Source organism: Sciurus carolinensis, chromosome 3, assembly GCF_902686445.1.
Source record: "Sciurus carolinensis chromosome 3, mSciCar1.2, whole genome shotgun sequence".
Classification (NCBI taxonomy): domain Eukaryota; kingdom Metazoa; phylum Chordata; class Mammalia; order Rodentia; family Sciuridae; genus Sciurus; species Sciurus carolinensis.
In genome coordinates, this window is record NC_062215.1 from 72,843,598 (window position 1) to 72,858,237 (window position 14,640).

Below are 14,640 nucleotides of genomic sequence, written 5' to 3' on the forward strand. Positions count from 1 at the left end.
TGAGTCATACATTATTCACAATTGAATTTCTTGTATTACTTTATATTATTTCTGATATTTATTTATTTATCTGATTAGGAATTTATCATTTCTAATTATCTAACAATGAGAATTTTGTTTTACTTGTTTTCTCCATTTTTATTCTAATTTTTATTATTTTCTTTCCTGTTGCTTGCTTTGTTTAATTTGTTCCTCCTCTTTCATTCTTTAAATTTGAATACTAAATCTTTGTTTTAGACATTTTATTATTCCTTTTATTTATTAGTAAATGGATTAATAGATCATTTATTATTACTATATCTATCAATAAATCCATTTATCATTAATATACTTATTATTAATAAATGCACTTATTAAATTCTACAAGTTCATATTATAAACTTTTAAAAATGCTTCTGTTTTACCCCATAAATTTTTAATATATTGTGTCTTGAGTTCCATTTAATAGAAAGAATTATATGATGTCCAATGAGATTTCCTCTTTGTTCCTTGTAGTTCTTAGAAATATATTTAGCTTCTATACTTGTATGAATATTTTCTAAATATTATTTTGCTGTTGATTCTGACTTAATTCTATTTTTCTCCAAGAACATATTTTGTATGATATGAATCCTTTTAAACTTATTGAATTTTGTTTATGACTAAAGGTGTGGTCTATCATGGTGAATATCTGTATGCACTCAAAAAGAATATATATTTTGCTGTTATTGGGTAAAGTGTTCTATAAATGTCAATTAGGTCATGTTGATTGATGGTGTTGTTCAGTTGGTAAATATCCTTAATAATTTTCAGTTCACTTTTTTAAATAAGTTGCTTAGAGAGTATTTATTGTTGACGTCTCATCTCTCACTGTAATTATAAATTCGTCTATTTCTCCTTTTAGTTTGATCAATTTCTGCTTCAGGTATTTTGAAACTCTAAAGGGCACATGAATTTGTAATTAGTATGTATTCTTGAATTACTTGTCACTATATTTAGACAATATGTCCTTTATATTTTTTACTATTACTTGTTTCTAATTTTACTTTACTCTTATTAATATAGTCAATCCAGGTTTCTTTTTATTATAATTTGTTTGAAACATCCTTTTCTATCCTTTTATTTTAATCTATCTTTAATTTGGTATTTGATACATTGGATTCTGTTCACTGAATTTTGAATGTTGAACCAGTCTTACTTTATTTATTTTTACCTAGTGCATTATAATAATACACAACATTGGAATTTATTTTGACATAATTACACAAGCTTGGAATATAATTTGCTGTAATTCAATCCTTAGTACGTCCGCCTTTTCTCCATTCCTTCCTTCCACAAGTCCCTTTCCTGTACTTCACTGATCTTTTTTCTATGTATTTAGTATTTTTCAATTAGTGCATGATGGATAAAGGCAGAATTCACTCTGGTTTATTCATATATGTACTTAGGACTGTTGGTCAGATTCATTTCACTGTTCCTTCCTTTTCCTGTCCCTCAATCCCCTTCCTCTATTTCACTGATCTGTCTTCTATTTTCCTGGGATGTGCCCACATTTTTCACCCTTATTTTAGTCTAGATTCTGTATATAAGGAGTATAATTATTTTTAAACAATGACAGATTCATTAGCTAATGTTTTGCTGAGGAATGTTTACATTCATGAGAGGGAATGGCCTCTGGCTTCCTTTTCTTATACCATCTTTTCTGGGCTTTTGTATAAGTTTAATGCTGGCCTCATAAAATAAAATGGATATTGTTCTGAACTCTCATATTTCCTGGACAAGATACCATAATGTTGGTGTTAATTCCTCCTGCTGGCTCTTCTCACCTTCCCTGGACTCCCTCAGCAGGGAAGAAGTCTCAGGCTTGTGGAAAGGACCTTCTGGACAGACTCCTTGTTGTAGTCAGGTTCCTCTTGCTGATTCCATCTGCATACCTTTGTTTCTCCGGGAGGGGAATGGAAATCTCAGACTTAGGACAAAAGAAAAGTTACTTCTACTGGCCACTTGGGACCCTTTGCTTGTGACTTTGGGTTCTTCTGATAATGTCAAATGGACTCTCCTGGGATCCTAGGAGGAAATATTAAGGGAATGCAGATGCCTTCTGTTAGGTGAGGGAACCCACGATGTTCTGCTGCTGTCCTGCTCCTCCTTCCTAGGTCCCAAACCAGTTCATCTTCCTCTCCTACCTCTGCCACCGTCAAGGATGATTCATTGCCTCTTGCATTATTTCCAATGCGTCCCAGTTGCTGTTTGTGAGAAAGAGCTGACGGAATGGTTTGCATCATCTTGTCCTGCCACACTTTTTTTTTTTTGCCATTTTTCTTATGCATTTATGTTTGTCATTTCACAGCATACTTAAGGAAGGCATGAGAATTGTATATTTTGTATGGTTTCAGGACCTTGGACTATAGCTAACATATAGTAGGCACTCATTAAATGCTGAAATACAAAACTGAGAATTTTGTATTTGGGTTAATAAAAAGGAAAAGGAGAATATTTTGCCTCCTGTATCATACTAGTAGGGCATTCTTTGGTCTTATTTTTTTTTTTTTAAAGAAAACTACTTAGAATGGAAATAAGGAAGAGGACTGTTGATAATGTATCTTTCCCTGATTGAATTCACAGTTTGTAATCATGATAGTCTAGTACTCATTCATCAAAGCTCACAGTCACAAGGAAAAAAGCTGACATTATCTCACCACACAATAAGCCCAGATTTAGTTCACAGGATTTTGGTAGAGCCAAGCTCCATGAATAGACCCACCAACAGAAGTTACTTTTATGTTCTCCTGGGACTAGGCTTATGGTGAAATTCTATTCAGGAGTGCAGCAAAAGGGAAGTCACACTTTGGGGGGCTATGGTCCACGACTGACATTTTTCAGATGTGATTTGCAGGGTACCACCTGCCTCACCCCATTGCACACCTCCATTCCAAAACTTCTGTCTCAATAGTCTGTGATTGGTTTGAAATTCCATTAGCCAGGCATTCATTTTGGGTTAAATTACTATTCTTTTAAGTATAATTCTTCAAAATAACTCTGGGAGCAAATGACCTTATATAAATCATTAATTAGATGGTAATTTCTTATTAACTGTGAATGCATCTTAAACCGTAGTGTCCCCTTCTACCTCTTCAGTGTCCTTGGTTATGAAGCACCTCTTTGGACTCTAAAGCCAGAGCATTGTGGGGATAAACACTTGTTTTTTATGGGATGTGGCAAGTAGATAGGATGGAGACGTGAGAGTGTTCTATAGGAAGGCAGACGGGAGGAAGAGGACCTAGACAGCTTGATTGGGATTCTGAGAAGCCAGGGGGTAGATGCGGTGAATGCAAAGAGGGCCCATCGGTTCCAGGGGATAGAAACCATGGTGGGGTAAGAGGTAGAGAGAAGGTGGGGATAAAACGAGGGAAGGAAGTCACAGTTATCTTATAAGTGACAGTTAATAATAAAAATGCCACGACTGCTGGTTTAACCCTTTAGCTCGCTCTGCACACCCAGTGCTTACTCAAGGCTGCACACCTCCTGACAGAAGTCATAATTTGTTCACACCTGGCTTAATCTCTCATCTTCTGCTTAAAACATCCTTGTCTCTGTGTTTTGATCCTTTATTCATTAAATATTTTAGGCATTTTGTCTGTTTATGTACTGTTTCAGAAATACAGAATGAATAACTTAAATACAATGTCTGCCCTCAGCATGCTAACATGTTTCAGAGGGGGAATAAGTAAAAAAAGTACAGATGTTTGCATGTGTTATGTCAAGAAGGCCTTCTCTCTCTAACTTGGATTCTGTGACTCCTATAAGTGATCTTTGTGCCACTTTGTGTGGGACTCCAGGGTCACTCTATCTATGGCAGGCATTTTGGGAAAATGACACTCACCATCCATGCTGCCCCCATACTTGCCTGGCCCAAACTTTTAGTTCATCACATGAGTGAGAGACCCCATGTCTCTGTGTTAGTCATCTTTCTGTTACTGCAACAAATGATTAAAATAAGTTTATTAGGGGTAAAGGCTCATAGATTTGGAGGTTTCAGTCCATGGTTGTTTGGCTTCATTGCTTTTGGGGCTGTCTTCACAATGCATCACAAGGAGCAAGAAGTGGAGAAAAAACATTCACTTTATGTCTAAAACATGAAAAGGGAGAGGAAGAGGAAGGACTGGTCTACCTATTGTCTTCAAGGGTGCAGTCCAATGATTGGAAGACCTGTAATGAGGCTCCACCTCTTAAAATTTTCACCACTTCCCAATAGTGCCAGGCTGGGGATTATGCCTTTAATACATGGCCATTTGGGGGACTTTCCAGATCCTTACAACAGCAATGCAAGACAAGGCATTATCCATGGGGTACTATTTTTTATACTATGTTTGTTGAGGGGCAAGGGTTGAATCCTTCTAGAGTAATAGCAAAAGTGGTCCCAGTGCAGGCATTTAAGAGGAATTTACTGGAGTGAAGGGGGAATGCTTTCTTTGTAGGACCATCACAGATAGGACAAAGAGGTTTCCTGAACAAAGTGACATAAAAGCTGAGACTGTAGATGAAGTTGTCAGATATGTGAAGAGAGGCTAGATTGTCTCTGATTGACAGAGGCAAAAAGGAAAGAAAGGCCAATGGACCAGTTTATTTGCTGGAAAAGGGAGGGAGTAGGGAGTGGAGAGAGAAAGGCTGGGGGGAGAGAGAGAAGGCAGGTCTACTTGATTAAGGCCGAAATTTACTGGTTCATCTTCCTGGTCACTTATATGTTGAACTAAGCAGTTTTCAGTTTTGAAGCTATGCTAAAACCAAGCAGAATTCATGGAGGGAAGAAGGTAAAGACATATTGAATAGAATACATTGAAGATAAAGTCATGATGGATAGAACAACATGGATATGCTAACTGAGGTGGGCAGCTTTATCCTTATTTCTATAGGTCATATGCCCATTCTTTTTATTGCAATGTTTATGTAGTCACTAGTGAAATATCATAGAACGGATTGTGCCCAAATCCCATATCTTGCCTAAAAATTTGCTCAAGGCTGGTGTGTGATTATGTTCTGCCTTAGTTGTATTCCAGTGAGGACTAAGGTTAAAAAAAAAAATTAGCTAAAAGGAAGTATCTTCCACTTCACTATAAGCTACTATTGAATTATTTAACTGGGGACCAAACCTGGAAAGACTGTGGGGAAAGATATTAAGACACAGTACATCTTAAAAATGAGAAAGTCCATTAAGTTCTTACTGTCAGTGGTAGTAGAAAATCAGAATGATATGTCACTTAACACCCCGTGATCACATGCAAAATTGTACATCAGGTGATTTAAAGACCTAATTATGAAATTTTATATGTATATATACATAAATATATGTATATGCACTTATCTATGTATGTGTATGAATTTAACAGAAGAAAATATAGGGGAATTTGAAGGAAGAATTAGGAAGAACTTTTTATATAAAACATGAAAAGTTTAAGCAAAAAAGCAACAAACCAGTATACTTATGTTAAAACTTTTTGATGAAGGACTGTACAAATGGAATGTGCGCACATAGTACACTCGCATATCTGTAATTTTGGGCATCAGGTGTAAAGTTTGAATAAATAACATTTTTCATCTCTATATAAGTTATCACTTTGGTCAAAGCCAGGTCCTCCTATTTATTAATTTGTTAGCTTGATATTTTTGTGTATCTAGGCTTTATTTTCTTTTATCATTTCTGTTTCCTTCTCCCTACATTTATAAGCAACTAACTTAAAATCTTTGTTGTGTACATTTTTGGTTTAACTGCCCATTATTTTAAACTGTTTTGTGTAAATTCGAGAAAATATGCTTTTTAAATGTTATTATATAGTATATTTATTTTCTTTTTTCTTACTTTTTTTCCATTAAATTTTATTGATTCAAATTACATCTATGTTGCTCTGTGTATGATTCATTTATTTTTATTGATGGGATTCCACTGTGTCTTGTATCACATTTTATTTATTCCACTAAACCTAGCTTAAGGAAGTCCAGTGAACTCCAAACAGGAAAAGGATAATTCAAAAAATTTTCTTCTATGACATAATAGAAGTCAAAAATCAAAAGAAAAACTGAGAAACAACATAATTTGAGGTTAAAGAGGTAATCAAATTAAAAATATTATAAGACTTCTTTAGGTATAAAACAAATAATTTGAATAACTTATAGTGTGTGTGTGTGCGTGTGCATGTTTAAATTCAGGACACTGGTGAAAAAATAAAGAATATGTAACATTAAACATGAGGGCAAATAAAATAAAATGGGAATAAGGTTAAAGAAGAAAAATAAACATAACTTGCAATAATCCAATATTAGAACACAAAGATGCAATGCAATTAAATTAGAAAGAAATGTTTAAAAGAATAATGGAAAAAAATCTATAATTTGTAAATTTAAAAGTAAGCTTCTTACAAACTCATGGACCAAAAGGGCAATTAAAAGTCTTCTAAACCCAACAAAAATGAAAATATTGTAAATCAAAACTAGAAAAGGATAAGAATCTCTCCTTAGAAGACATTAACAAATTTTGTTATAAAAACAAAAAGTTGCAAATTAAAAATGAAGATGAATAGTGTTTAGCAAAATAGAAGAAAATAAATATTAAAGGTGAGAGTAAAACTAATATGAAAAAATTAAAACAGTAGAAACAACAAAGCCCAAAGTCCTTTGGAAAATCTAAAGAAATGCATAAATTCATGGCAAGATAAACCAATGAAGAAAAGATTAAAGGTACAAATAGTCTTCAAAAGAGGAACATCACACAAATTGTATACTACAAAGAATATAGAAGATATTATAATAAATATCAATAGTTTATACAATAAACTCCTAGAAATACAACATAATACCTAGCTATCTCACTTCTTGGCCTATATCCAAAGGACTTAAAATCAGCATACTATAGTGATGCAGTCACATCAATGTTCATAGCTGCTCAATTCACAATAGATAGATTGTGGAACCAACCTAGATGCCCTTCAATTGATGAACAGATAAAGAATTTGTGGTATATATACACAATGGAATATTACTCAGTCATAAAGAAGAATAAAATTATGGCATTTGCAGGTAAATGTATGCAGTTGGAGAATATCATGCTAAGTAAGATAACCCAATCCCAAAAAATCAAAGGTCAAATGATCTCTCTGATAAGTGGATGATGATACACAACAGGGGCTGGGAAGGAGGCAAGAATGGAGGAAAGATGGAAAAAGAGGAAAAAGAGGGTTGGGAGGGGATGGGGATAAGGAAAAATAACAGAATGAGATAAACATTGTTGTCCTATGTACATGTATGATTGGCTTCACTTCCTGTACTACCAGAGAAACAACAGTTGTACCCCATTTGTATACAATGAATCAAAATAAATAAATAAATTTTTTAAAAGTGAAAAAAAAGGAAAATGAGAAATTATACTCCATTTATGTATGATTTATCAAAATGCATAAATGCATTCTACTGTCATGTACAACTAATTAGAACAAATATAAACAATAATAAAAAAAAGAAATACAACATAATAGAAGTAACACAAAAGTCAGAAGATATTTGCCCTCGAATCTGTATAAAAGGTGAACTCATGGGCTAAAACTTTCTTTCATGCACTGTTATGGTTTGGATCTGAGGAACCCCCCAAGATCTCCTGTTCAGAGGTGAAATGATTAGATTGTGAGAGCTATAATCTCATTAGTCCGCCTTAGTTTGTATGGGCTGACAGGGTGGTAACTGCAGGTAGGTGGGTTGTGGCTGGAGGAAATGGGTCACTGTGGGTGTGTCCTGGAAGGGTATACCTGTCCTGCATCTCCTTCACCTCCCCACCTCCCCTGCTCTCCGGTAGCCATGACGATAGCAGCTTTCTTCTATAGGGCCCTTCCCCTATAATTTTCTTCCTCATCTTGGAACCAAAATGATGGTGTTGGCCCACCATGGACTGAACCTCTTATGCTGTGAGCCAAAATAAATTTTTTTCTCTCTAATTTTTTCTGGTCAGGGCCCAGCAATGAAAACTGGCAAATTTTTGTATCATTTATAATTGATAACATTCTCTATGTAGAAAATCCTGAAGAATCTTTAATAAATCATTAAAGATAATTATTTAATAATTATTAAAGATAAATACAGGGGCATTTCATAATAAATATCAATAAACAAAAACACTCAAAATTTAATTTAATTTCTATATCCTAACAATGAAAAGAAAATTAAAGAAAAAATACCATTTTCTAGAGCATCCAAAAAGGTCAAATAGGAAGAGTTTTATTCAAAGAGTTTTAAAAACTGCACACAGAAAACTGGAAAACAGTGTTAAGAGAAATCAAAGATGATAAAAATAAATGACATTATATTTCATGCTTTTGGATTCAAAGACCTAATATTGCTAAAATTTTCATACAGCCCAAAGGGATCCAAGATTCAATATGATCAGTTTCAAAATTTAAATATTTCAGAAGTAGAAAAAAATCTAAAATTCATATAAAATCTCAACAGACCCTGAAAGGACAAAACAGTCTTGGAAAAGAGCAATAAATTTGTAGACCTCTTAATTATCTTCTTTCAAAATGAACTGCAAGAAAACAGCGATTAAGATACTGCAGTGTTGGCATAAAGATAGGTACAATGGAACAGAATGGGGAACCCAGAAATACACCTTCTCATGTATGAATATGAGGTGTACCCCAAAGCTCCTGTGTTCATGCAGAAATATTCAGAGGTGAAATGATTAGATTGTGAGAGCTTTATCATTATCAGGCCATCTTAGTTTGAATGAACTGACTGAGTGGTAACCATAGGCAGCTGGGGTATGAATGAAGGAGGTGGGTCACTGTGGGTAGTGGCATTCCCTGGAAGCATTCGTCTTCACTGCAACCCTTTCCGCTTTTCCTCTCTGCTTCCTGGCTGATTTGACTGGAGTAGCACTCCTCTGCTGTACCTTTCCGTGGTAATTTGCTGTCTCATCTTGGACCAAGAGCAATAGAGTTGGCTGACCATGAACTAAATCTCTGAAACCATGAGCCAAAATAATTTTTCCCTCCAAAAAGTTGTTCTTGGCAGGTATTTTGGTCACAATGACTAAAACCTAATTCACACATATGGCAAAATTACTTTCAATAAAGGCACCAAGATCACACAGTAGAAAAACAGTATCTTTGAGAAATTTTGTTGAGAAAATTGGATATCTGCATGAAGAAAAACGAAGTTGGAAACTTACATCATACCATGTAAAAAAGAGTTCAGAATGAATTAAAGATCTAAATGTAAGACCTAAAACTATTAAACTCCTTAAAGAAAACAGAGGAAAATCTTTAGAACATGAATTGGGCAATGATTTCTTAGATATTACATCAAAAGCCCAGGAATAACATACACATAGACAAGTGGGACTATACCAAACTTAAATACTTCTTATCATCAAAAGACACAATCAACAGAGCTTAACGGTAACTCATCAGTATGGTGACTATAAAATAACAGAAAATAATGGGTTCATTAGGATGTGAAGAAGCTGGAATCCTGGTGCCCTATTTATAGGAATGTAAAATGGCACAGTCATTATGGAAACTTGTACAGAGGTTCTTCAAAAAATTAAAAATAATTTTACCATATGATTCAGCAACTCCACTTCTGGGTATATAGAAAAGAATTGAAAGTAGGATTTCAAAGAGATAGTTGCACATTCAAGTTCAGCACAGCCTTAGGCACAATCGTCAACAAGTAGAAGCAACCTAAATTTCAATTGACAAATGAATTGATAAAGCAAGGTATGTGCATATTATGGTATATTATACTGCTTTAAGAAGAAATTTTAGCACATGCTGTGACATGGATGAATCCCAATGATATCCTAATCAAAATAAATCACTCATAAAAGTATAAACAATGTATGATTCCACTCAAATAAACTCTTTGTATTAGTCAAAAATCAAAGGCTGTGAGGAGAGGAAAGAGGGAATCAGTGTTTCACAGGTTATAGAGATTCAATGCTGCAAGCATGAAAAAGGTTTTGAGACCTATTAAAGAACAATATGGGTACACTTAATAGTACTGAACTGTACCCTTAAAGATGAGTAAACTTAATGACCTATATTTTCCACTATTAAACAAACTTTTGGATTGATACTAAAGTGTTGGCCTGGTTGTTAAATTTGAAATCACATTACCCTTGATAGAATTCCTGTTCATTGAAAAAGGTACCATGAAAAATTAAAAGATAAGTCACAAAGTTGAAGAGATATTAGCATCCAAAATATATTTAAACATTTCTAATAATGAGCAAGAACCAACCTAGTAAAGAAATGGTTAAAACACATAAACAAATAATGCATAGATGAAATACAAATGGCTCACAAATGAAAGAGAAGATGCTTGATCTCTTAAGTTTTTCAGAAAGTTCTCGTTAAAACAAACCAGCACCAGAATTAGGTACAGCTTTGTATTTAACACATTCGCTGAACTATGAAAGCTATGAAGTGCTGAACATTTTAGATATCAGGGGACAATAGAAGGCTCCATCTCTTTGTTAACAAGAGTGTAAATGAATCCCCACCTCTTAGCATTATGCCATAAAGCTCAACAAATTCTAAGGTTCAGGAACACCTGAACCTTAAATAGATTCATTCATGATCTAAGATATGCAAACTAAGGGATGTGCAAGAACACATCTGGGACAGTTTTTAAATAATGATATATCAAACAAACACAAAACCTGAAAATGTCTGTCAATAGTGAAAATAAAAATTGTGGCTTATTCAAACAACGGACTACTGCAAAACAATATGAGTGGATCACAATCACAAACATATTAGTCAAACTCAAAGAAATGATTTCAAGAAAAAGTAGAAAGTCATAGAAGACAATTAATATTGATCGCACTTACAAATAATTTAAAAATTCAATGTTATGCCCATGTGCAAATATGAATTTTTGCACATGAATTCCCTCTATTTTGTGTAATTTAATGCATCAATTAAAATTCAAAATATAAAATAATATATTATTCATGAATACATCTACAAATGATAAAATAATAAAAAGAAAAGGAATTATTATCATGAAAATTAGATTTGCAATTATATCTGAGATTGAGGGAAGGAACCTCAATGTAGACTAATACCTAAGGTATGAATGCTTCCAGATATTAAAATATTGTATTTCTCAGTTGGCAGACTCTAAGTAGGTGTTCAGATTTCTTTTTCTCTAAAATTTACATTCATGCTCTTTTACACGTATAATGTACGTTTGTAACAGGATGGGCCCCACTTCAATGAGGAAACATTATGTGCAATTTACACAAATTATTGATATTTGCTTCGCTCCATCAGAAATAAATCTTATTAAGAAAATTATTTTGATCCTCATACTTTGCAGCTAACATCATTACCTATAGAGCTTCAGGTAAAGTTTTAAGTTTTCAAGGCTGTTTCTTGATCAATAACTCCCCAAACCCCACAGCACTGAGACTGCCTATTTGTCATTTACTTTAAAACCTGGTCCCATTGTAATGATTGCTGATTAAGGGAGGCTGCCTCACCCATAAGTTCATTATCACTCAGTTCACATGGGGGACGTTTGGTCCAGCAATGAACTGAAAGCCAGCCAAAGCAAATTTATGACATTGCATACTGTATCGATTTTGATGGGAACAAAAGCAGAGAAGGTCAATAGGATGGGATCCAAAGTCATTACTGGGCAGAAGAGAAGACTAAATCAAAATGAGCGATTAATTTTTTCTAGCCCTTTTATGCTATGTTCCTGCAGTCTCATAAATGATCCCATATCTTGGTGTCAAGAATTTATCATAAAATGGCAATGGGACGGTGATGGAAAATTCAGAACTGGGGACAAAGAACAAAGGAATAAATTCTTTAAAAATTTTCTCTATGAAAAAGGTTCAAAGAGTTTTCTGTTTTAGCAAATAACCTGTTTGGAAGATGTTGTCTTTTCTTGCTCAAATCTAGAATTATTATTATTTTTTTTTGCCTTAAATTCCTTAAATCCTGTACCTTGCTCTCAGTTTTCTCATCATTGAAGAAAGAGAGAAAAGAGACTGTGGTGGGGAGACAGAACTGAAGATTCTTAGTATAAATAAGTAGCATGGCAACCTTGAATTCTCATGTCTCATACTCAGTTTCCCCCGCTCCAGAGGAAAACAGATGAATATTAGAAGATATGTTTCCTAAATACACAGATGACAACTGACAACTGTCAGCAACAGAAAAATGGTGAGCATTCCTCATCTGTAATACTTGGGACCAGAAGGGTTTCAGATCTCAGATTTTTTTTGAAATTTTAGAGTGTCTGCATATACTGAAAGAGATACCTTGGAGATGGGACCTGAGTCTAAACACAGAATTCACTTATGTTTCATATACACCTTATACTTATACACTGAGGAGAACTTCAGGTTGTATTTTTAGTGTGCTGGTGTTTTGACTGAAACCCACCACATGGGATTAGTTGTGGAATTTTTCACCTATGTCATGCTGATGCTCAATAAATTTCAGATTTTGGATCATTTTTGATTTTCTGGTTAGGGATGCTCAAACTGTATTGAAGCAGGCCAAAGACCCCCATTCAAAAGACCCTTGCCGTTATTAAGCTTCTCCAGAGACCTTCAACACAAGTGTTCTTGTTAATAAAATATCAGTCAAGATCTCTGCAGAAAGGCTCAGTGTGGTTAGGCGCCCTATTTCCTGTTGCTCTGCTCTGTCTTGTGAGAGGTAAGTTTGGCCACAGACCTCTGACTATTCTAAGAAATGAAACAAAAAGCACTTCTGAGAACTCAAAGAAAAAAACTTATTTTTATGTACTCCTCCAAGTCCCACACTCCCCCGCAACACACACTGGATATCGAGTTCAAAAAAGTTCCAAAATCTTTGTTCAGAGGAAAAATTCTTAAGTGAGAGCCACCTCTGAACCTGCAGTCAATAAACCTGCTTCCTGAAAATAGCTCAGGTGTTCAACCTCCTCTGTCTTACTTCAGCAATATTATATTAATAGTTATATTCAAATGCTAATTAAATAGCATTCATGGACATTTAATGTTGACCAATACTCTGCTTCTTCTTACGTCTGTTTTATTTAATCCTTACAATAACCCTGAGGTGTAGGTATTATTATTCTCATTATAAAAGTTTGAAAATTGGGTCTCAAGAAGGTAAGATGTGCTCCTGCAGATAATATGTAGCAGGTTTTTAATTCATATACTGGACCTACAAATTTGCCCCTCAAAGTTCTGTTATAATGACTTGTTAAAAGGTAGATGCCCACATAGATATGGCTAAAGGATATTTTTTCAGGCTGATCTTGAGATAATAAAACTCTCCTCAATTCCTTGAAGGAGACTCCTGAACTTCTGTCTGAGTCAGGTCGTTTCCAGATTGCTGTGGCTCACTGTGGGGGACTCCTAGAATATCTGGTTATAAATACCCAAACCTGGTAGGGGCCCTGTGACTGAGTTCTGTTGTTCAACTTTCTCTTTTCCTAGACTCAGACACTGGACACTTATCATCAGATTCAGAAATCCCACTTTAAGAGATCCAGCTGTATCTAAGACCAGGGACTTCGTCACCAGGTAAAGAGCACCCAACACTTTTGCTTTCTAGTGGTAGAATTGCCCTTGGCCTCTGCTATGCTTTGCACCTGGAAGTTTTTCTCTTATGGGCAGACTCCATCTATAAGCCATCTTCTTTGTAACTGGTCTCTTTCCCTTTTCCTCCATGTTCAGTGATAGTGACTTTCTTAAAACTGCTTCCCAGAGTTACTGTCCCCTGGGCCTTAGTGCTGGTCCTGTTCAGTAACAGGGTTTCATTGAAGTCTCTCCTCTGCTCAGTGGTGGAGGGGCAGGTTGGAATTTTTCCCTTCATTCTATTCTCAACTTTCCACAAGTGACATTGAAGGGAGATGCTAGAAAGACGCAGCTCTGAATGGGAAATCTGGGTCATTATTGGTTTTTAAGGTCATAAAGAATGATAAAATTATGGCGTTTGCAGGCAAATGGACGAAATTGGAGAATATCATGCTAAGTGAGATAAGCCAATCTCAAAAAACCAAAGGACAAATGATATCGCTAATAAGTGGATGATGACACATAATTGGGGGTGGGAGGGGTTAGTGTTAGGGTTAGAGTTAGGGTTAGGGAGGGGGGCAAGAAAGGAGGAAGGAAGGACTGTATAGAGGGAAAAGAGGGGTGGGAGGGGTGGGGGGAAGGGAAAAAATAACAGAATGAATCAAACGACATTACCCTATGTAAATTTATGATTACACAAATGGTATGCCTTTACTCCATGTACAGAGAAACAACATGTATCCCATTTGTTTACAGTAAAAAAAAATTAAATTAAATTAAAAAAAATCTAAATACACACATGCAAACACATGTACTGAGAATTTTCCCCATTAGAGAATGCATATGGTTGATGTATACATAAAGTTGTTTCATATATATTGTATATATATGTGTATATATATATATATCCTTATTTAGCAACTTGATATTATATATGTGTATGAAACATTAGTATAGGTAGTATAATATATAAAACATATACTAACATTATCATAATACACACGTATATGTATAGTATATAACCTTGTTTAACTCATTGAGGTTCCAAAATCTCTCAAAGTTTCAGTTTTATCAACTGCAAATTGAGATTAGGA